General features: G+C 44.9%; 1 long non-coding RNA gene across 1 annotated transcript in view; it reads right to left on the bottom strand.

The window, feature by feature from the left end:
* Positions 1-23007, bottom strand: part of LOC146798029 (uncharacterized) — a 72106-nt gene that overhangs the window by 2451 nt on the left and 46648 nt on the right. The gene's annotated exons all lie outside the window — the stretch shown is intronic.

Here is a 23007-nt window from a genome sequence, read left to right as displayed (position 1 = left end):
AAACATACGTCATCCTGCACACAGTCTTTGCACAATTGTTCCAGCTTTGGCACCACATTGCTATGTATTGATCCAGCGCAGCGGGTTACCCATAATAGCCCCCTATGCTTGTCAACATGATGCAGCGTTGTGTGTCTGATGTGACCACATCATGTGTAGACACATTGCACCTCACACCTCACTCAGCCAATCATTAGCAATCGGACCACTACTAATAACGTCCGCTGTGGGGACAGACGAGCAAGACCGCTGAATATTTGTCAGTGAAATTGCTCTCCCCCATCGCAGATCCACCATTGAATGTGGGCTCCCCCTGCACTCTCTAGTGTAACTGTTTGAAGGCCTCCTCCATCCACAGGTTCACCTGCTCCTCAACCCTGGTGTTCCAGTGGACTTCTGTCTCCCGCTGACAGCTCCATTTTTCAATCGTTAAAAATTGTTACATCACTTCTTTTCACCCTCATCCATTAACTATTGGTCTTCAATTTCAGGCCTTCTGCTATTCACTCATTTTGTCCTTTCAGGCTTCTTTTCCTCCCTTCACGCACGTTTCTCGGCCACCAATGCTGCCCCCGCGGGCCTCTTGTCAACTCCATCACCAACATCATCTCCCCGCATGCCATTGCATCCACCAACTACAACCCGCTGGGGAAGCGCAGCTTCCACGTTGATAAACAACTGTACCCCAGCACAGCATTCCTCCTGGACAACCTACATAACATTGTACTCTGCCAGATCGTGACTGACCCACGCACTCATCAGGACCCACCCTTGCGCCACTCTTCAAAACAGGAAACTCAATCAGCTTCAGCCACGCCACCAAAATTCCATTGACTGACCATCGATGTGTCCACTTCATCTTCAAGACAGTCACCATCCACAGGAACCAGCACCTACTCCCACAAACAAACTGCACCAGAATCACTGCTCAACATCCAAACTCATCACTCAGCAACTCCACCCCAACCATTGTGGAAGACTAGAACCACAACAATGCATAATGAAACATGCACAGATGCATCTCCAACAGCAACAACACCATAGCCCCCCAGAAGAAACTGTACAACCCCTCACCCCCGGAAGCAAGATGGTCTTAAAACAAACTTTGCAAGTCCAGACACAGTTGCCGCCGCATAAAAAAGGCATGGAGGAACAACATGCAACAGAAGACCACTACAACTTCCGACCCGCCACCAATGGCCAACACCAACTCATCATGACAAACATTAGAAAAACAATGTTGACAGGATCTCCACTCAAGCGCACAACATCAAAGGAATATTCTACATCATCCATGGAGTTGGCCCGACACACCAGCGAGTTCACCGACATCCTTACCTCACAAGACATCTGCGACAAACTCAGCATTTTTTCAAACACTAAACCATGAGCATGTACGATAACTCTGACAACCAACACACTGAACCCTCACCAACCACCACCACCAACCGGAAACAAACGATCAACAACTGGACACCCATCACCAACGAAGACACACTGAATGCAATGAAGTCAATACACTCCGGGTGCCGCACGGACCCCTGCTGCATCCACATTTTCAACTTGTCTGCAAAATACATTGCACCCATACTCTGCCACACCATCAAACGCTCTCTGGCAAATGCATTGTTGCCCAATGACTGGAAACACGCCGAGATCAAGCCACTCATGATGGAACCCTAGGTAGACCCCACAAACATCCCAAACTACAGAGCCATCTCCCTGCTACCTATCCCAGCAAAACTCATTGAGAAAGCCATCAGCAGCCAACTAGCCAACTTGCAACCTTCATCAGATAGCACAACATCCTCGACTCCTTACAATCCAGTATCATGTAAAACCACAGTCTATGAACTGCCATCCTCGCCGCAAGGGATGACATCCGCACCCTACTGGACAAAGGAAACACTGCTGCCCTCATCATACTTGACCTTTCTGCGGCGTTCAACACTGTCTCTCAACACACACCAATATGCAGACTCCACGACGCAGGGATCCAAGACAAGGCCCTCAACTGGATCTGCTCCTTCCTCTATGGACGAACGATGTGGGTCAGACTCCCCCCTTTCCTCTCGGACCCTACAACAGCCACCTGTGGAGTCCACCAGGGATCCGCCCTCAGCCCTACGTTCTTCAACATCTACATGGCTCCGCCTGCCACAATCATCATAACCTATGGACTCAACATTGTATCATACGCAGACGACAAACAACTCCTCCTCTTCACACCCAAATGACACAACTCTGCCATACACAACTATTGAGAAGGCATGGAAGCCCTCGCCAAATGGATGGCAAACAGCTGCCTAAAACGAAATACCAACAAAACGTCAGTTCCCGTCATGCTCCAAAACAGCGACGCATGGATTTACGCCTGGTGAACCCACGCACTTGGAAACCCACACACCCCCACGGACAACGCACGCAACCTGTGAATCATCATGGACTCAAATATCAAAATGAACTGCGAGATCTATCCCATCTCCTCCTCCTGTTTCCACACCCTCTGCCTCCTATGTTAGTCCATCAAATGAATCCCACTCAAACACACATAGACAGTCACTCATGCCCTGGGTAACAGCTCACCCAACTACAGCACCAATCTCCATGCAGGAATGAACACAAACCACATCTGCAAGCTACAGGACATCCCAAATGCCACTGCAGGACTGATCCTCACACTGCCAGGACACTGACACATCTCCCACCACCTGCGCACAGTCCACTGTCTCCACGTCGGAGCTAGAGTCACCTTCAAGATGTTCACCCACGCTCACACAGCCCTCCTCAACACTGGGCCAACATTCCTGAACGTCCGACTCACTTTCCACACACACCAAAGGACCCCCTACGATCAGACCATCTATCCTACTCGGTGTTCCCCCACACAAGAGAGACCAGATCGTGAGTCTGCTCCTTTTTCTACCTCACAGACATAGCCTGTAACGACATTCCGCTCCACCTTCGACAGACAACATTGCTCACCATCAACAATGATAACCTCTGAACATATCTCTTCGACAGACACCCCCTTGATATACTTCAACATGCAAAGCACCCCGCGCCTTGCGACCCTTACTGCTGAGTAGACGCTCACAATAAGCATGTGATTTTTTTGGATGGCTCACACGGGAGATCTCCATTTCAATCTGGTCTTTACAGCGCAAAACTTTTTTCTTTGCGGTCATTACAACGCAACTTGTCACTACAACTTGCACTGGATGGCGCTCTACAATAAGGGATATTAGGATTGACTATTCAAACACCTTCCCTACTGTTGCACACACTGTTGTGGGAAGACTAAGTCATACAAATCCAAAGTCTTGTGCATCATGCGTAAGTGTTTTTGGTGAATTGCATTGTCTTGACCACATTGTTACAGTGTCAAGGTTTTGAGACAGCATTATGACGTCATATTTTCTTGTCACACACGTCACTTATTTATGTACGTAACAATAGTCATGGACAAATATAGGCTTTGTACTTACCACCCTGTAGGCCAGGCATTACTCCGGTGAAATCGAGGAGGTCGGCCTCACGTGCCAGCATATCCTGCCAGCGGTGCTTCCACTGGCACACGGTCCGGTCCACTCCAAAGCACCGGAGCATCTGCGCACGCACACGCTCCCACCGCAGCTTCCGCACTGACACATTGTACCCTTGCAGGATACATCCTCCCCTCTCCAATATCAATGGCAGGTAAAATCGGATCATCCAAAGGAAGCCCCCCAATGCCCCCTCAGTCATCCTTCCTGACCTGCCCACAGCCGGCATCTCCCTACACTCCAGTAACCACTCAAGCCTAACAAATAATAACCCTCTCAAAAAAAAAAAAAAATTAAATACCCCTACACAAACACAACAAGACTGAGGACAGTAGACAGTTAAACAATTTAAAACAATAAAAACTGATTTAACAGACACTTTTGACACCACACAGCAACACTCTCTAAATCTCAGGTCAACACCACAAACCACCAGACACCTCCTTCACTCAGAACAATCACCAGCAATGTGCTCAAAAGTGAAAGGGAAAGTGAAGACCACTCCCATGTGAGACATGAATCATGCATACATCACTTCCTGTGTGTTTGTGGCTGGTTTTTTGGAATGCAATAAAAATCTGCACGCAAATAGGCCGCAAATATCCTTAGTCTGATACTGTGATGTATATGCGGCCCGTTTTGTTGAATGCGATAAAAATCTGCACGAAATAGGCCGCAAATGTCCCAATGCTGATACAGTATTGTACAGCGATTTTTTTTCCATAACGCTGATGAAAAAAACATCACATGGGCGTGAAGATTTCACCCAAAGACAAATTTCATACACAGATGGAAAGTCAGAGCAAATTTCAAATCAAAGCATAACAATACAATGAAAGGATTGTTTTGCACAATGAAGACAGCCTACATTTTATATGTCATGACAGTTGACAGCCTAAATTGCATATGACATGAATCATCACCACCTCAATAGCAATTTTCACAAACATTTATTCAAATAAATTATGTGAATTGTAAGGGCACTACTCACCTGTGGTGGTCTGTAGATGATGAGTATGTGCGCAGATCAATCAGGCAATAAGTGTGGGCATGATGTGCGCTACTCACCCGTGAGGCTCATAAGTCGCTGTGGGGGAGTGAGAGTGCAGCTCTGTCTCAGTCAAATAGCCATGCCTTGTTGTTCCGCCTGTAAGGTTGCATGGTAGTGGAGCGTTTGATGTTGACTGTCATCTCGTTCATGGCTTTGCCAGCGATGTAGGTGAAAGCTCTTCCTCCCGCTCTGGATTTGCAGATCCAGGGAGTCTGCGAGGGCAAGGATGGCGGAGCAGCAGTTCCTCTTGGGGATGTTGGGGTGACTCTCTTGTGGATGTCTTTGTGTCCGATGATGTGGAGTGATTTGTAGGCGTGTGTGAGTAGTTTGACGGTTACTTTAGTCTTGACGGTGAGCCAGTGGAGGTTTTGTATGTGTTGGCTAATGTGTTTGTGACGTGGGGTTCTGAGGACGGGTCTGTCAGCAGCCTTCTGTATGTTTTCGAGTTTGTGTAGTGGCGTTTTGTTGATCCCTGCGTTGAGGGCGTTGCCGTAGTCCAGTCTGCTAGTGATGACTACGTTGTTGACATTTTTGATGCATTCTGGGGTTACCCATTGGAATGTAGTGCGTTGGATCAGTAGGCAGTTGTAGCTGTTGCAGGCAATGGAGTTGATCTGGCAGGTCATGATGATGGAGGAGTCGTGGATGATGCCGAGGTTGCGTGCGTGTTCTCTCACTGAGGGCAGGCTCACAAGGGCAGGTAGCCACCAGGGGTTGTCCCATGCGGATGTGGATGGCCCGAGGATGAGGAGCTCATTCTTCTCTGAGTTGAGCTTTAGGCAGATGTTTTTCATCCAATCAGCAAGTTCCGACATTCATTCCTGGGCGCAGGGTTTTGTGTCTTCTGCTTTCTCCGTGAGGGAGAGGATGAGCTGTGTGTCCTCTGTGTGCGATGATATGCTAAGCCCGTGCTGGCTGACAATAGTGGTGAAGGTGGCCATGTAGATATTGAGAAGCGTGGGGCTTAGTGACGGTCCCTGGGGTACTCCGCAGTTGGTCTCTGTGGGTTCGGAGATGGAGGGGGGAGATGATCCTTTGGGTTATTGTGGGGAGGAAGGAGTGGATCCAGGAGAGGGTGGTTCCTCGTATCCCCGGGTTGTGGAGTGTGGCGTATGGGGTGCAGTGTGAGACGGTGTTGAAGGCTGCGTAGAGGTGTAGTAGGATGTGGGCCGCAATGTGACCCAGGTCAAGTGGCATGCGTATGTCATTCTTGGCGGCAAGGTGTGCATTCTTGGTGCCGTGCTTGCTGCCAAACCCAGACTGGGAGTGGTCCATGATGGAGTTCTCTTCAATGAAGGCAGTCAGCTGGGTGTTTATGAGTCTCTCGGTGACTTTGTCCGCCACAGGGTGGAGGGAGATGTTCAGATAGTTCATCTTGTCTGTTGGGTCATACTGCCGATGAGCAGATTTGTTCGACGTAGAGACAGGTCTTGACGATCTTCATGAAGGTGTTCAGGGATGGTGTGCATGTGAGCTCTGCTGGTGGCTCATTCAAAGTCTTGGATGCATGCAGAGATATTTTTTCAGAATTGACCCCCATTTCACACCCAGTTTTCAGATTTGATCCCCATTTCACACCCACTTTTCAGATCTGGCCACAATTTCGGACCCATTTTTCCGATTTGACCCCCAATTTCACACCAAGTTTTCAGCTTAGACCCCCATTTCACACCCACTTTTCAGATTTGGCTACAATTTCAGACCCATTTTTCCGAATTGACCCACAATTTCACACTCACTTTTCAGATTGGACCCACATTTCTCACCCACTTTTCAGATTTGACCCCCATTCCACACCCACTTTTCAGATTTGACCCCCATTCCACACCCACTTTTCAGATTTGACCCCATTCCACACCCAATTTTCAGATTTGGCACCCTTTTCACAAGTTTAACAGTGAAATTTAACACCGACTAAACATTCAAATTCATTATTTATCACTTACAAACCCCTACATTTTAAGTTTTCATACCAAGTACACCATGTAAATCATGATTTACATACAATTTGACATAACAATTGATGAATTGAGTGCCACATTTTACTCCTTGTAAAGGCAAGTTGTGCACGATTGACACACTATGGCATCTCTGTAATGAGGAGATATACACACCATGATTTTACTTTTGGGATCTTACTTGAAATTATTGTACAATGGTAACATTTCATATTAATCTACTTATGCAGGAGAGTAACTTGCAGACAGGGTATGTGTGTTGAGTTTGTTTATTGTCACAAACAGTTTTGTGGTAATTTTCCACAGACCTATCTTTATTTTTGTCATTCACAATGTGATGTGCTCACAGAAAGTAATTGTTTATTATATCGTCCCTTCAGGCAATTCCTGCTGCAGTGGCTGTGGGGTGGGGTCCACCTCACTGATCTTCCTCATCATCCTGCTCATTGTCCGGTGCTGCAGGCACTTGGATCCAGGGGGCATTTGTGCGCACAAAAATGTTGTGCAATACACAACATGCTAGTATGATTTTATTTACCATTTCTGAGCTGTACAGCAGTTTGCCACCTGTGATATCCAAGCAACGGAAACGTGACTTCAGCACGCCAAATGTGCGCTCCACGATACAACGTGTGCGCCTATGTGCAGCATTGTACTGCCTCTGTGCCTGGGTGGTGGGGTTTCGTATGGGTGTCATTATCCACGGGCAGAGAGCATATCCTTGATCACCTGTGACATGTAATAGGGAGATGGGTCCATGATTCATTAGGCATACTATGTTGGCAGTGTTGACAGTTTTGTGTATTGAGATTTTTGCTATTTTTAGACTGAGGTTAGACATGTGTTGCTTCCGGCTATTTAGCGGCATCAATGCTGAGTACATTGCCTCAGTGTTGATCCTCCAAACAGCCATTTTGCTAGTGTGAGCTGCGCGGTTGCATCAGTGACCTGTACAAAAAACACAGACACCAACAGGCACCCTGGGTCTCCTACCACCTAGCGATGGCACTGATCCACACTCCTCGCAGTCAACGCCATGTGAATGTTCAAATGACATAGGCCACGCCTGACACAGCTCACTTTCAGATATGTGTCTCATGCTGACGGCAGACCTGTGACACCACACAAGCCATGCAATTGTATGTCCAGAGCTAAAACAAAGCAACAGACAGCAGCCACCTCACCTGCAGGGCCCACTGAGGTCAGTGACGGTTTGCACACAGCATCAACAACATCACATGACACGACGTAAACTTCCTGGACTGCGTCATTTTTCATTAGCAGAGCATCAATCTCACATAACACAACTTCTCAAAATCAATTACACTATGTGGATTATTTGACAAGATCAGACTGTCCACACACTTCACCACACTGATACACATGGCAGGGCTCATCTTTGCGCACTTGGCATTTGTAATAGATTTGCATTTGACACATCAATTTCAACACATAAGTAGTGACCAAATACACATCCACTTACTCATCGGGCAACCACAAAACACACCATATCACAGATGGGACAATGAGAAATATGTGTAGCTGAATCAGAGAGGAGATGCTACACACCACCATCAACAGCAGCACCCACAACACTGCAGTCAACACCAATGGCGCTAGATGGTGATTTCATGACCGATTTTTCGGCCTACGCATGCACATTTGCCCCACAATGCAACTCCTACATTCAACGTGCATTGTTACAACCTTGGTCACAACAAAGCTCTGACTTAACACACTGAATTGACATGTGTGAGTACTTATGCGACATTGGGTCAACCCTAATAGATCACCATCAACAAGGACAGCAACATAATCACCTTCCTCGACAATACGACCACACACCGGACTGGGATACCAGTGAGGATAACTTTGATTTGCAACATAGATGTTCAGAAGCTGGGGGTTACTCTATGCAGTGGAGCCTGTAGACCTTATCCTCGTCCACAATACATCAGCATGTGACACAAAGTGATGTGCGATGCATTTTGCGCCCCCCACCTATCGGTACCTAGGCAACGTATTTACATCCTCCCTTTTGATGGGTCAACAGGATTGTGTATTTTGGGGATGTGGTGTGTTCAGTTGGTACTTACCGACAAGCAATGAATTTCAATATGTGCGATTCTGGAAGCACTGGTTTATGATGCAGTGTCAGAAGATGAATGCATCATGCACAATCCCTGGAAATTTGGCAATGACATTTGTGAACAGTCCGCTGTGGTCCACTATTGCCTGCACATTCATTGAATAGGTGTGCTTCCTGTTGCATTAAATGTGTGCGCTGTCCGCAGGGGGCACAAATGATACATGTGTGCAGTCAATTGCACCCACCACCTGCGGGAAGACAGCGATGGCATAGAATCCTTGCTTGATGGCAATCTGCTCCTGCACAGTGTTGGGGAAGTGAAGGTGCTGGGGAATCAGGCTAAGTATGCCATCCAATGTTGAGAAGGCTGCCTGTAATACTCCACCAACTCTGGCTGTTGTTGGTTGAAATGTCCCAGAGGCCAAAAAGTGCAGCACAGCGAGCAGTTTTGTCTGCGGAGGGATGTTGGTTTTCCGCTGTGTTGGTGGCATCAGCCTGTGAGCAATCATGGTCAGGATATGCTGGATGGATGTCCTTTTGAGCCTGTAGTGGGCTATAACTTCCTCTGGCGTTAAGTCTGCGAGGCAGAGACGTCTGCGCAGTGCCCACTGTATTCTTCGTCGCTGCATCGGTGGTGGTGGTGGTCCTGGGGGTGGTGGCATTGGCATTGGTTGTTGTTGTTGACTTGGTGGGACTCCAATCTGCATGATGACTACCTCCATGGCTTCGGTGGCTGTTCTGAGGGAGCTCTGGTCTAGTCTCCCTTATATACACCCAGTGTAAGTCAGGTTTTTAGCAGGTGTTAATAACTGGAGATAACCGGAGTTAGCGTGACTTTTTTTGTATCTAAGCAGGTCAGCGATATCATTGATAATAGTGCGAAGCTGTGTTAGTGACTTTTTTCGTGAGATTTCAGTCAGAAACGCCTGCTTGCATATCAGTGGCGTTGAATACCGCTGACATGCAAGGCGATAAATGTTCCGGTTGCTATCACCGGAAAACTAGCGCTAATGGGGGGTTAGTGATGCATTGTTGATAGGGCGATAAAATTATCGCCGCTTTACCGCCAAAAAGTGACGCTACCGCGGCGATAAGTCCCTTGATGATATGCCCCGTCTGCATTTTAGCAGACGTTAGTTTTGGGTGAAAACAGCGGTTTTCTCCAAAAACTAACATCTGCTTAAATGCTGGGGCAGCCTTGTAAATATCGCGATGTGCACATCAGCAATATTTGCAAGATTGTACTGCCCAGTGACGCCCACTTTGCATCTCATTAGAGATACAAAGTGAGGCGTCGATAACAAGGCTGCTAACATGCGCTAATGCATGTTAGCACTGCCTTGTTAATAGGGCTAAAACATTATCTCTGCTTTTTTGGCTTTTAAAGCCAAAAACGCGGAGATAAGGCCCTTGATAATATGCCCCTAAGTGTGACTGAGATCCATGTGCTTAATCCTATTTTTGGTCTGCCCTATGATGGCTTGATTGCTGAGACACAGTAAGGAGTACAATCAGCCACTGCCAGTCTTCCATAGCCCGTGTATCATAGAAGCAACGGTTCTCAGAAATGTTTAAGAAGGTAACCCAGTCCTTATTATTTTTCTTTTGTGTTATATCCAGTGATGTTCCAGCTTACTAATGTTCCTGGTGAGAAGAAAATATCAGGCACGGGCTATTTCTTATGAACTGTCTGTTCATTGAGTGCTGATAGGGCTGTGGGCAACCAGTCCCAGTCATTACTCTTCCACCCTGCATTTACCTCATTGATAGTTCTCATTTGTTATTAGCATCATTTCTGTTTCTCCTATTTGGTGAGTTTAGGTCAGTCTGGATGGCATAATTAGTTGTGGGTCCATTTATTGATCTAAAAGCCACTTTAGAATTATGGGTATCATGCTTTACTTTCTGTTTCCCTATTTGCTCCTGGATCCTGGGGTACAGCCCCTCTGTGGCTATGAAGACTTTAATGCCCCACTCAGCGAGTGTATCTTTACTGGCCAGAATTGTCTTTGCCAAGATGTAACACAACCATAGGTTCTCTGTAGGTTCGCTTCGCTCTTTCAATCTAATTTACTGACATTTTACTGATAAAATATCCTCTGAGCAAACATGTTTCAGATTTTGCAATGTCTGGATTATTTTCAAGATGTTGCCCCTATTCAATATATCATGGCTTGCTCTAGGTGAGTACAATGATTTAAAAATAATTCTGTTGGTTATGATATCTGCTCTGCCACGCCTCAAATGGGCAGGTACTCTGCAGGGGTCAGTGTTTGATCTTTCTCAACAAGCTTCAAGCTTTAATCCGTTCTTTGTTATTCTCATAGTTGAAAGGAATGCCTGAGGCATCCCTCCTATGTTGGTCTTGTCTGTATAATCACCTATATAATCTTCTTCCCATGGCGAAGAATAACTTCAGTATTTCCTGAATTTAAGGGAAATTCATGTGGAATAAGTCATCTACACCAGGCCGTAATGGTAAAGTTGCTGGCAGTATACTTTTCCCATCAATATGGACAGTGTCTAATGACTTTTTTGGGCAATTGTGTTCCTTTCAGTCTGACCTTATCGAATCCTGCTTCCGGCAGCCCAAAAACAGCGGGGCATATTATCAAGCACGGCGTTAAAATTATCGCCGCTTTAGCGGCCGAAAAACTGCCGCTAAAGCCGCGATAATGGGCTTGATGATATGCCCTTGAGAATTCCAATAGAAGCCCATGATCACACCAGAACATGGGCTTCTATTGGAATTCTCAAGGGCACTAAAGCGGCGATAATTGTAACGCTGTTTCTTGATAATATGCCCCAGCATTTTTTGCCGCTGGAGGTGGAGTTTGCTTCTTCTCATCCATATTCTACAGATTTATCCTAGAGTAGGGTTCAGGCTTTATTTAGTTAACATACATTTTTGCTTCATTTTCTCATGAACCAGTTGGAATTCTCTGAATATGAGTATATAGTCTGCACTTCTTGTTGCATAATCCTGGTTGGAGATTCACAAAGCAATTTTGCTTATTCACCAGTCTCTCCTCCTGTGGGGGTGGAGATTCTGATTGCTTTAAATCTTCAGTGCATGACTTGTTTACCTTTGCCTGTGCATAGAGCGGTGGTTTCATGAAATGTTTTTATTCAGTCCCCCTGAAATGTTTTTATTCAGTCCCCCTTTCTTCTTTAGCTTATTGCCGTATTCAGTGTTGAAGTGTACAAAAAGCGATGTATCAAATGCTTGAATTAATCTCACCCACTGGTAATTACTCTGGACTGAATCTCAGTCCATCATTATTTTGCACACCATGACACGTCAGTTTGGATCCAGCCCTATTAAAATCTGTCTTGACACTGCTCCAATAAGAACAGTCCAGCCTGAATCACCAGATCAGGTCCTCCCTAAACCTGAACGCAAGCAACCTAAGACTGGTTTTGCCCTCATTGGGGCTCCTCAGTTGGGTCTAGCTTGGTTTCAGTTCCACAGTGTGCATGGGATCCAAATCTGGGCATACCAGCCCTAACCTAGGCTATCACACTAAAGTGTACTAAAAAAGTGAGGCATGGCTTGCTCACCCTTAGGTAAATGCTCTGGGCCGCATCCTAGTCCATGGGTATTTTACACAGCATGCAACTTCAGTTTGGACCCAGTCATATGCAAATCAGCTGTGACCCTGCTCCAATAGGAACAGTGCAGCCCAAATTGCCAGGCCAGGTCCTACATGAACTATAACACAAGCAACCCAAGACTGGTTTTGCCCTCATTAGGGGTCATCAGTCCGGTATAGCTAGATTCCAGTGCAACACTGTGCACAGGATCCACATCTGGGCATACCCATGCCACCTAGGGCATTGCACTGAAGTTTACAAAAAAGTGATGGATGGAATTCTTGAATTAATCTCAGTCACAGTTAATTACTCGTCTCAGGGCAAAATCACCAGTCCATCATTATCTTGCACATCATACTACTTCAGGTTGGACCCAACCATATACAAATCAATCTTGGCCCTGCTCCAGTAGGAACAGTCCAGCCCGAGCTGCCAGGCAAGGTCCTCCATCAACCAGAATACAAGCAAAGTAAGACCGGTTTCGCATTCATAAAAGTTCATCAGTCGGGTATAGCTTGGTTTCAGTAGCATAGAGTGCACCTGACCAACATCTGGGAATACCCAGCCATTGCACTTAAGTATGAATAAATAGAAATGGATAAAATGCTTAAACTAATTTCAGCCACTGGTAATTACTCAGGACCACATCTGAGTCCATCGTTATTTTGCACACCATGCCACCTCAGTCTCTCCCATGCTATATGCAAATCATTCTTGACCGTGCTCCGGTAGAAACAGTCCAGCCGGAACTGCTAGGCCAGGTCCTCCCTGAACCGGATCACAAGCAACCAAAGACCGGTTTTGCGCTCATTAGGGCTCATCAGTCTGGTATAGCTTGATTCCAGTGATACAATGATTAACCCTGGCAGAGAACATCAGTGCAGACTTATGGATTTCTGCACACTTTATATTGCTGGAATCATTTTTGCAGGTCTGATTTCTCCGAGCCTGAGTATTAAGTACTTGACAAGGAAGATTATGTCGAAAGCGTGGTTTATTGCAGGAGTAAAGCACCCACGACCGGAGCCGTCCAGCCGTGAAGAATCCAACGTCCAGAGTGGCATTGGTAAGGAATCTTCACGATTGGAAAGCAGCGCTCTGGAATGCTAGTGAAGACATGAAGGAGAACAGAACGAGTCACGTGGGAGCACGCGACTCACAACACAACATTGTATTGAAATGACAGTAATGTAACTCTATAACATCTTCCCCTCTTTAAAGGGCAACAAAATAAGCAAGTAAGTACAAAGGTTAAGTCAAAAGAAAATGCATGTAAGGCGAAGTCACAAAAAGCATATTACTTTTTCCAATACAAAGTCTCTCAATCTGCAAGACATTTGTCTGAGACGTAACGCTCTTTTTGCCGTTGCCTCAGACAATTCACCACTGTCTGTAGCACTGGGCTGTATAACTTGGGTTTCCGAAGACAATGGCAAAGGGTCAGAGGCAATGGATTGAGTGAGTTGCCTTTCAGGTGGTTCCAAAACGCAACTTGAAGAAGGTATGGACAAAGCACAATTGTCAGTAGCAATGGGTTGAGTGATTTGTGTTTCAGGTGGTACCAAAACGCAACTGGAAGAAGGTTTCTCGTGAATCAAATCAAACCAGTCACAATGTTCTGACTCTGAAGAGGTATGTTTTCTAATGACATCGGTCTGAAGAGGAGATACCTCAACGAGAGCTCTCTTATTCCACCACCCTTTGTTATCAAGAAGGGCAGAGCCTCTACTGACATGTGTAACTAACGTTGAAGAAGAGAACTTTGATTGTCCTTTCGGCATTTTTTTCGGATTTTTGATGAGTACCCAATCCCCTCTTTGTAAGGGCTGGTCTAAGGAGTGTTTACCTGCATCAAAGCGTGATTTCATGGCATTCTGTTTTACTTTAACATGTTCTTGGATGGAGTCGGACTTAAATGAAAGACTACCATTTTTATGTAACCAACTGGGATTGAGATGTGTATGCACTTTTCTTTTTCTAAGCAAAGTAAATGGTGCAATGCCAGTGGTTGCATGTGGGGTGGTGTTATATACCCAAACTTTGGCGTGTACGAAGGACAAAGGATCTAATCTAGCAGAGATTGCAGTCTGTATGCCCTACTTGATGATTCGATTGCTCCTCTCAACCAAACCGTTAGATGAGGGAGAGTACAACGCAACCTTAAAGTGAGAAATGTCATGGATTTTGAGAAAAGAACACATCTTTTGTGAAACAAAGTGTGTCCCGGTATCAGTAACAATGGTTTTGGGAAAACCTTCAACATCAAATACCGTTTGCAAAAATGTTATGGCATTATCAGTTGACGCTGCATTACAGAAAGAATAGTACAACCACTTAGTATGGTAGTCAACCAAAACAATCAGATATTTGTTTTCAGTGGGTAAAATATCATAAGGACCAGAAAAGTCCAACCCTACTTTGTCCCATGGACCTGCGGGAAGTCATACAGGATACAACGGAGTGGAAAGAGTCTTCCAATGTTTGACGAGATTCACAGAGCAGGTAGCAGAGGGAGAAGAAGAAGCTTCATCAACCATGTGAACACTAAGTTGAGAGAGGCTTTCTTGTAAGATTTTTTAAGATATTGTTGCACGTTCAATGCCGTTAGCGATATCCACTGTTTCTGCTAATGTGGGATTTTTGCAACTTAACAGGCGTTCTTGGATTTTCTTTGAAAAGCATGAAAAGATGAATTGATCTCTAATTGAAGTATCTGTACTTGAACCAAATTCGCATGTGGAAGCTAGGATTCTGAGTTGGGCAATGTAGTCTTCCACACTTTCATCTACAGTTTGCTTACGTTTGAAAAAGTTATGACGTTCTTAAAAAATGCTAGGTTCATCGTCATATTGCATTTTTAGACGGCAAAGAGCTTCTTGATATATATCTCAACTATCACCTGAATTTGGAGGGAATACTGGAAGGTTTTCAAAAACTTGTTGTGCTGAAACTCCCAGATGCAGGATGCAAGATCCAGATGCAACTCCCAGATACAGGATGGCAACTTTGCGAGCCAGAGGATATTTGACAGCATCAATGGCAACTAAATAGTTTTCAAAACCTTTTAACCAATTACGCCATTTGAGTAGTGGTTTACCAGGTGTTTGTAAAAATTGAGCTGGTGTTTGAAATTGTTGTGAAGAAGACATGAAGATAAATATGAGAAATGAGAATCAGTTGGATGAAAATGTACTTGTGAAAAGATGAAATGGAACAATGCAACAACTGTGCCTATTGTTGAGGGTAAAGTGGAAGTGTAATAGGCAAAATAGATGAGGGAGGATGTGCCTGTAACTGGGTATGTAGCAAAGAACACAGTTTTATAATGTTTGTTGAGACATGCACTGTAATTAAACATAGGTGAGAGCGTGCATATCGCTGAGTAAATAAATAGCAAATAGGCAGAACGATGAAATGTGCTTATTGTTGAATGAAAAATTGCAAATAGGCAATGATGCAATAGGCAATGATGAAAGCGTGCCGATCGCTGAGTGAAAAATTGAAAGTAGAAAGGATGATGAAAGCGTGCCAATCTCTGCATGACAAGTTGCAAGTAGGCAATGATGGCGAGTGAACAAAGTTAAGCTTAATACTTGTAAATTGAAGCTTGAAAATGTGGAGATGATCGCGCTGAAAGCGGATGTCAAGCGGTTTTAGCGTGCCTATCGCTAAGATGCTAAAATGCAATAGGCAAAGTCTGTGACGAAGCGTGCCTATCGCTGTAGGCAGGGAGCAGCTTCACTTATTTGTTATGGATGGCAACTTGATGCTGTAAACGTGGTTAAAAAGCGCGGAGCAGTCACTGTGACGTGATGAGAAAGGAGCGTGGGGTGCGCGTGAATGGAATTTGAAGCGACGCACAGTAAAGCGCGAGGTGCCGGCTGGGGTCCAACTGTCACGGAGGTAGAAGGTGGTAAAAATGAGGTTAATACGACCTTGTGTAGAAGTAAAGATGAGGAGGTCACGTAAGCTGATGGAGAGCAAGAGTCGCTTCGTCTCCGAGCAGGCTGCTCGGAGACGATCGACTGCTCTGGGACGATCAGCTGCTCAGGGACGATCAGCTGCTGAGATCTTGAGAGGCCTCCTTGATGAGTAGACTCTTGGCGGTGGGTGCGGAGAAGGTTCCCGCTCGTCGCCAAGTTATTAAGTACTCGACAAGTTAGAATATGTCGAAAGCGTGGTTTATTGCAGGAGTAAAGCACCCACAACCGGAGCCGTCCAGCCGTGAAGAATCCAACGTCCAGAGTGGCATTGGTAAGGAATCTTCACGATTGGAAAGCAGCGCTCTGGGATGCTAGTGAAGACATAAAGGAGAACAGTACGAGTCACATGGGAGCACGCGACTCACAACACAACATTGTATTGAAACAACAGTAATGTAACTCTATAACACTGAGCCATTGAAAATGCTGTGCATAAGGTATTAAAGGTGACACTTTGTTTGATGGCAAGCAGGCACAAACAGATTCTGGCTGCTAAAACGCGATCAACATCTGATAGGAGAATACAAACATCAGAAGTTGGAGCAGTGGCCACGCATAAATGTTGAAAATCATACAGCAAAGAGACCTGAAGGAGGGCATATGTGACGGGTCGAATAGTGGATTGGGAATGTGAACGAGAGACAGCTCAGATTCAATTTTCGAGAAACAAGGCAAATCAATTTTCCACTGTCCCCGAGGTTGCCTGTCTCTTTTAGGTGGTGCTTGAAAATGGGGAGAAATGCAGCTGAAAGATCCAACAGCACACAGCGGGCACCCTGATCCTCTACAGTTCTTAGCCCATCAAGTACTTATGCCAGGGGCATTACTGTGCCATGCCCTGGGCAAAACCCCATTTGTCTCGGGTCTAGACAGTCTGACATTTATAAGAATAATGGAAGTTGTTTTGCTACTATACGCTCAATCAGTTTGCAGAGTGCTGGCAACAGGGTAATGGGTTATTAATGTTTTCCGTTGGTTGATTCTTGATTGCATTTAATCAACAACACAGTAACCACTCTTGTTTTCCACTCAGGAGTACCAAGCTAAAGTTTAATGGGAAGTAGACTGTACAACGAGAGATGGAAAAAGTATTGAGGCACAGGGGTGAAGAAAAATGACAGATCATCAGGAGAACCAGATTTTCTTCCAAATTAGTTCAATTTTTCCAATTTTTTAATAGCAAGCTTTTGCAGCATGATCCATTGGGCACAATTACTTTTAACCTCTCTTTGAATTCCATTCCAAGTTACCTTGACATCATGCAACCCTTGAAAACCAAGTACCACTCATGAAGAAATCAATACTGATGAACTAATGGATAAGGAACACCAGTGGCACTAAACCAACTAGGAGGGATCATAGAGCCGGAGCAACACTAAAAACCATACACAAATCAACTCTCAGTTTCTATGAATACACTGTCCAAAAAAGAAGCATAAGTCCTAAAGAAAGCTATAAACAGTACCACTCTTTTTCTAGTTCCAATACCTTTATAACAGTAGTATGCTGTCTTTTGTGGTACATTTACAAAGGAGGAAAAACACTTGCATGCAGTAATGTATGTAACAAACAAGAATGGATGAAACAAGACCCAACTGGCCACCTGCTGACACAAAAATATCTATGAACGAATACATGCTCAAATACACAAAAATGCTTGCAAACGTAGGGTCCATGACAGCACCATGCAATATGCCACACTTATCTCTTATTCTTACATAGAGATAAACTGAAGAGTGAGTGGAGAGACCATCACAGTATGAACTGAATCATCCTCAATGGTAGACTGAGCTGGTGGAATGACATTTGTTTGAAGACAATGTAGGCAAGAGTCCTGGCTGGACTGGAAAGTATATTCAACCTTGAGCTAAACTTGACCCTGTTGTGGCTTTGTCAACAATATTTTAGTTGAATTACATACTTTTGTGTCACTATGTTCCTTTTCGTTTTTCTGTGCCTCCTAGCTACTACTTGTTGTTTCTAACTTTTACCAGATTAAATCCGGAATTTTTATACTGTTTGTTTAAACCAAAAATGACACTCAAACAGTCCTTCGGACTCTAAGAGTTACCAATGTGATATTAACTGACCTTATCCCGTTAAAAAAAAAAAAAATTACAAGAAAAATCCCTTGTAGGAAGGTGGAGTATTGTGTGGTGATGCTGGTTAGGCTTCACCATGCAATACTCTGACGATATCCCAAAGACGGTCCTTGGATTCACAATGATAAATCCTTAGCTCAGTCCTGGTAGTGTGGCAAAGAACAGTCAGGCTTTATTAGAGGTACATGTGCTAAGCATTTTGGAGTACCAACATCGCCGATAAGTAATTGACACGGGTCAAAAGAAATCCGAACACCTATAAATAAAAATAAAGCTGATTTTGATATAATTTTAGACAGCAAAACGAAGTCAATCAGATATGTATAACCGGAGTATTGAATTTTAGAAACAACATTAAATCAATACAAAACAGTAATGCAAAACTTTTTATCATTGCGATCAAAGGGAAAAAGCACTGGTGACAATCAGTCACTTGCAGGTTGAGTTGCGTAGAACCCAAGAAGGGTAAAGGCGATGTGGCTCCCAGGACAAAACCATGATAGTCAGTTCAAATTTACCTGGCTCGAGAAGCTCAAATGCATAGTTGTCCTGGCTGTACTCGGTGCTGAAGTGGAAGCTGCAGGAGAACTGATTTGACCAATAACACAGTGCTGATGGGCAACAGGGTACAAAAGGTCAACAATAAAGTCACTGCAGATGTCGGATGAAGATTTTGTGGAGTTCCCTTGTGGCACAATGCCGAGTAAAGGGGGTGGTTGCTGAACTGACTTCCAACTAGGCTTGGTAGGGGTAAGCACAGCTGAAGGTTAATTCCAACACGGTAGCCACCTGAAACTTCATGGAGGTCAGGACTGTTTCCCACAATGTACTGGACCATCTACTTTTGGCAATCCCTTGGAGGAGCCAATGGCCAGCGATTCTTTGGTACATTCTTTTTAACTGCGGTTGCAGAGGACTAGTGCCACTAGTCCAGGGGAGTCAGGTGATGCCTTTGGCTCTCAAAGGGTTCCCTCTGAAGGAGCCATGCTTTGATCCAGGACTAGTCGCAGTCATGTAGTTCCAGGAAGGTTGCCACAAGTGCAGAGTATCACGCTTTGGTTTGTGCATCTCCTCGGGTCTCTTCTTGTGTCTTGTAGCACGTGAGATCAGAACTGAGGTTCTTGTGTCAGATGTAGCTCCTAAATCCTAGATTTATGGATATTAAGGTTGTAGGTGCAAGTGGCCAATGGGCTTCTAGTCCCAGGGGCTAATCCTTCCCTGACGTGACCGCATCCAGAGTTGTAGGTCACCTTCTGTACCGGAACCCACTATTCTACCACTTTTAAAAATGGCAAAGTCTTTTTTAGCTGTACAGATGAGGTAGCCCACCCTTGCGATGTGGCTATCCTTCTGGGGGTGTACTTTCCTGAATACCTAATTTTCCCACCTGGCCAGGTGCAAATGTGCCTGTGGGCAGGGAAAGGGCTGTTTCCTGCTTTGGGAGGCAGCCTGGTCACATATCACAGGATGTGCAGCCTTTGAAGCTCGCTGCCTTGATGTGCCACTTCACTAGCCATCCTGTCAGGGATGTGTCATCTTTTTCCCGTCCAAGCCACTGTTTCTAACTGCTGGGAAAGTTAACACCTCCTGGCAGGGGGTCAGATTCCAGTCTTGGCAGCAGCAGCCGTGGGCTGGCAGCCAGAGCACAGGAAAGGCTGAAGCCACCAGGTGGGCAACCTGTAAGGTAACCACCTGGGTGCATGCCACATCGTCCTCAACACAAGATTTGTTTCTGGGGTGATGAGCCACATTGTTTTATGCCAAACAGGGCATATTTAGGAGGTACCATAATGGAGCTGCCAAACTTGGGGTTGCCCATGTTACCCTATGGACCGTCTATCACTTATGGTGTCTTTTAATTATAAAGACCACTATATGGACAAACCTACACTTACATGTCCACACTCATAATATAAGGCACCATGCCTCTTGGGCTTAGGAGACCTTCCTTAGAGGTGACTGGCATATATTAAATATCTTGCATTGACTTTGCCACACATAGTGACGGCAAAGCGAGTTCGAGAAGTTTGCAATGCTCCTGCAGTCTGTAATGGCAGGCCTACTTTCAGTAGTTTACCTGGGTGCCACTCAGGGTGGCACAAGCAGTGCTTCAGGCCCCGGTGACCCCTTTAACACCCATGCCCTGGGTACCACTGATACAATATTCTAAGGAGTTATAAGGGGTTATAGCCCTTGCCAATTGGGGTTACCAATTCACACATATTGGTTTAATGGAGAGAGCAGTGGGGCCATTGCAGCAGGGTACATACAGTGCACTTTCAGAGTCTAACCATCAGCATTGGAGCAAAAGGTGTGTGACGGGGAGGGTGACCATACAAAAAGGGCACTTTCCTAATCCCCGAGACCAGTACTCACCGGGAAGACCCTAATAACAGCCCAAAAGACTGGAGCTGAAAGCATCAGGGTGGAAGCAAATACAGACAATAGATGACCCCCGAAAGAGGGTGTGGAGAAGCAGAAACAACCCTGGACTTCTTTTACAAAAGCTCTTTTAGAATATGCCAAACAATAAAAGCCAACAAGCGCAACATGCAAAATAAATAATATTGTTGAAGAGTAGCATAACGACAGTAAGAAGAGTTAGCCTCTCATTTAAGGCAAAACAACATCCTTACCACCTGTTCTGCAAGGCCACTTACTGTCTCCAAAAGGTGATCAAGTACTGTGTTTCAGTCTGCCTATAAAAATAATATTTCACCTGTCCTCTGAGCTCCTAAAAAAGAACTATTCACAGAAACAGCACGATTTCATCAATCACCAAAGACAGCCGACTGACTTATCTTCTGAAAACAGTAGCAGCTATATTCACGTCAGATCCCAGAAGCCTGTGCAGGAAGAACTTAGCCGTTGAGCAGGAAATATTCATGCCCGAAAGACTTGTAAAACCAGGGCATGATTTAAAAAAAACAAAAGCGACCTGTTTTAATGGCTCTAAATTTAGTCCAAGACGCTTTATAATCATTAAGGTAATAGAAAATGGAACAGACCAAATGAAAACCACTAACCTATTCTGAGATTTCATTTATTTGTTTCTTTTGGAAACAAGAAAGTTCAATATTATCAATTCTGGATCAACAGTACATGAACATGTGCATCACAGGGAGGCATCACCAATTGTATTGTATTGTAATTGCATTTATATAGCGCTTACTACTCCTGAAGAGGCGTCAAAGCGCTTTTTCGGCGAATAGCACACTACTCCGGAACCTATAAAGGATTAGTGGTGAATTTGTATAGTGAAATATGAAAGTAATTTGAGTGGTGGATATATTTGTCAGTTATTTGGTTTGAGAAGGATAGTGGAGGGATTGAAGCACTTAGTGCTGCTTGCCAGAGCAAGCGCTTTGACATCCTGCTAGTCACTTCAAGCACTTCACAGAGTCGACAAAACAGCCAACTTCAGGAAGACATGAAAGAGCAAAAGAAACATATGTGAAGTGAAGGAAATTGTGACAGGCGCTTCCATGCAACAGAGATTCGGATCCAAGGCTGCTTAAGTTTACAATGGTCCTTGGCATCCAGTGAAGGATATGCCATGCATGGCTGGAGTAGGCCATTCTTCCTCTCTGGCACTTCCCCAGTGGTCTCCAAGCTACAGGCAGGATGTTCTACCATGGGCCAACCAGGTCCCTGTGGTCTACGTTCTGGTCCCCGCCTGCTCAGTGTGGGGGTGGTTTGGAACATTTTCCAGGTCTAATTGTGCTTGCCAGTCCTTCCTGAAGCCATGCAAAAGCCTATCTTGGCGACTTTACTTATTTTAGTAGGGATTCTGCAAGCTGTGCTTTGGGTCTGATATTGTTTTATGGTAGGTACATCGAAACTTCATCACCATTTCATCACCAGTATCAGTAATAAAAATGGCACGAATGCAAACAGATCCATTTCCCTTCGAATGATATCAATGTAATCCTTTGTGCTTTGCAGTATTGCACTGAAAGACTGACATTTGGTGCTACTGTTTTCTTGATCCTTCTGCAAGGATTATTGCTGTATTTGGTGTTTCATATCTATGCGCTTGGGTTTTTTCAACAACTTCCACTAAACAACATTGACCGTAGATCTTCCTTTTTCATCTTTTTAAAATGGTTGGGCCGTGTCAGAAACCGTTTCAGAGGGTCACAGGGCACACAGGGTTTACTGGGCCCAATTGTGGGGGTTGAGGTCACTTACTCCTGATGTACCCGGGCCCCACCTACTATGGATCCTGCTCAAATGGTCCAAGCACCCATTCTGCATTTGACTGTCAGTTGTAGCTGTGGTTGAGCAGTTAAGGCTCCCTTGGGGGGATGTAGAAACAGGGTCAGTGAACACGACTCATAACTCAAAGTGGAAACAATACGAACAATAAATCAATGTCCAGCCAAATACTTGCTTTTATAATGGGAATTGTATTTATATAGCACTTACTACCCCTGATGAGGCGTTGAAGCTCTTTTTGGTGAGCAGCACACTACTCCAGAACCCAAAGAAAGTAGTATTTTAGAATAATTATATCTAACTCTACACATGCAACGAAGTACGACATTCAGAAGCAACAACACAATCCCACATGTGGCCGGGTCTCTAGTAGTTGTCAGGGAATCCCTGTCCCACCCTCCTTTGTGTAATTTGTTCAGGGTTATTTCCCATTCACTGGTGGCCGCATCAGGGATTGCAAACTATTA

The sequence above is a fragment of the Triturus cristatus genome, chromosome 9, assembly GCF_964204655.1.
Source record: "Triturus cristatus chromosome 9, aTriCri1.1, whole genome shotgun sequence".
Classification (NCBI taxonomy): domain Eukaryota; kingdom Metazoa; phylum Chordata; class Amphibia; order Caudata; family Salamandridae; genus Triturus; species Triturus cristatus.
This window is presented reverse-complemented; position numbering and strand designations above follow the sequence as displayed.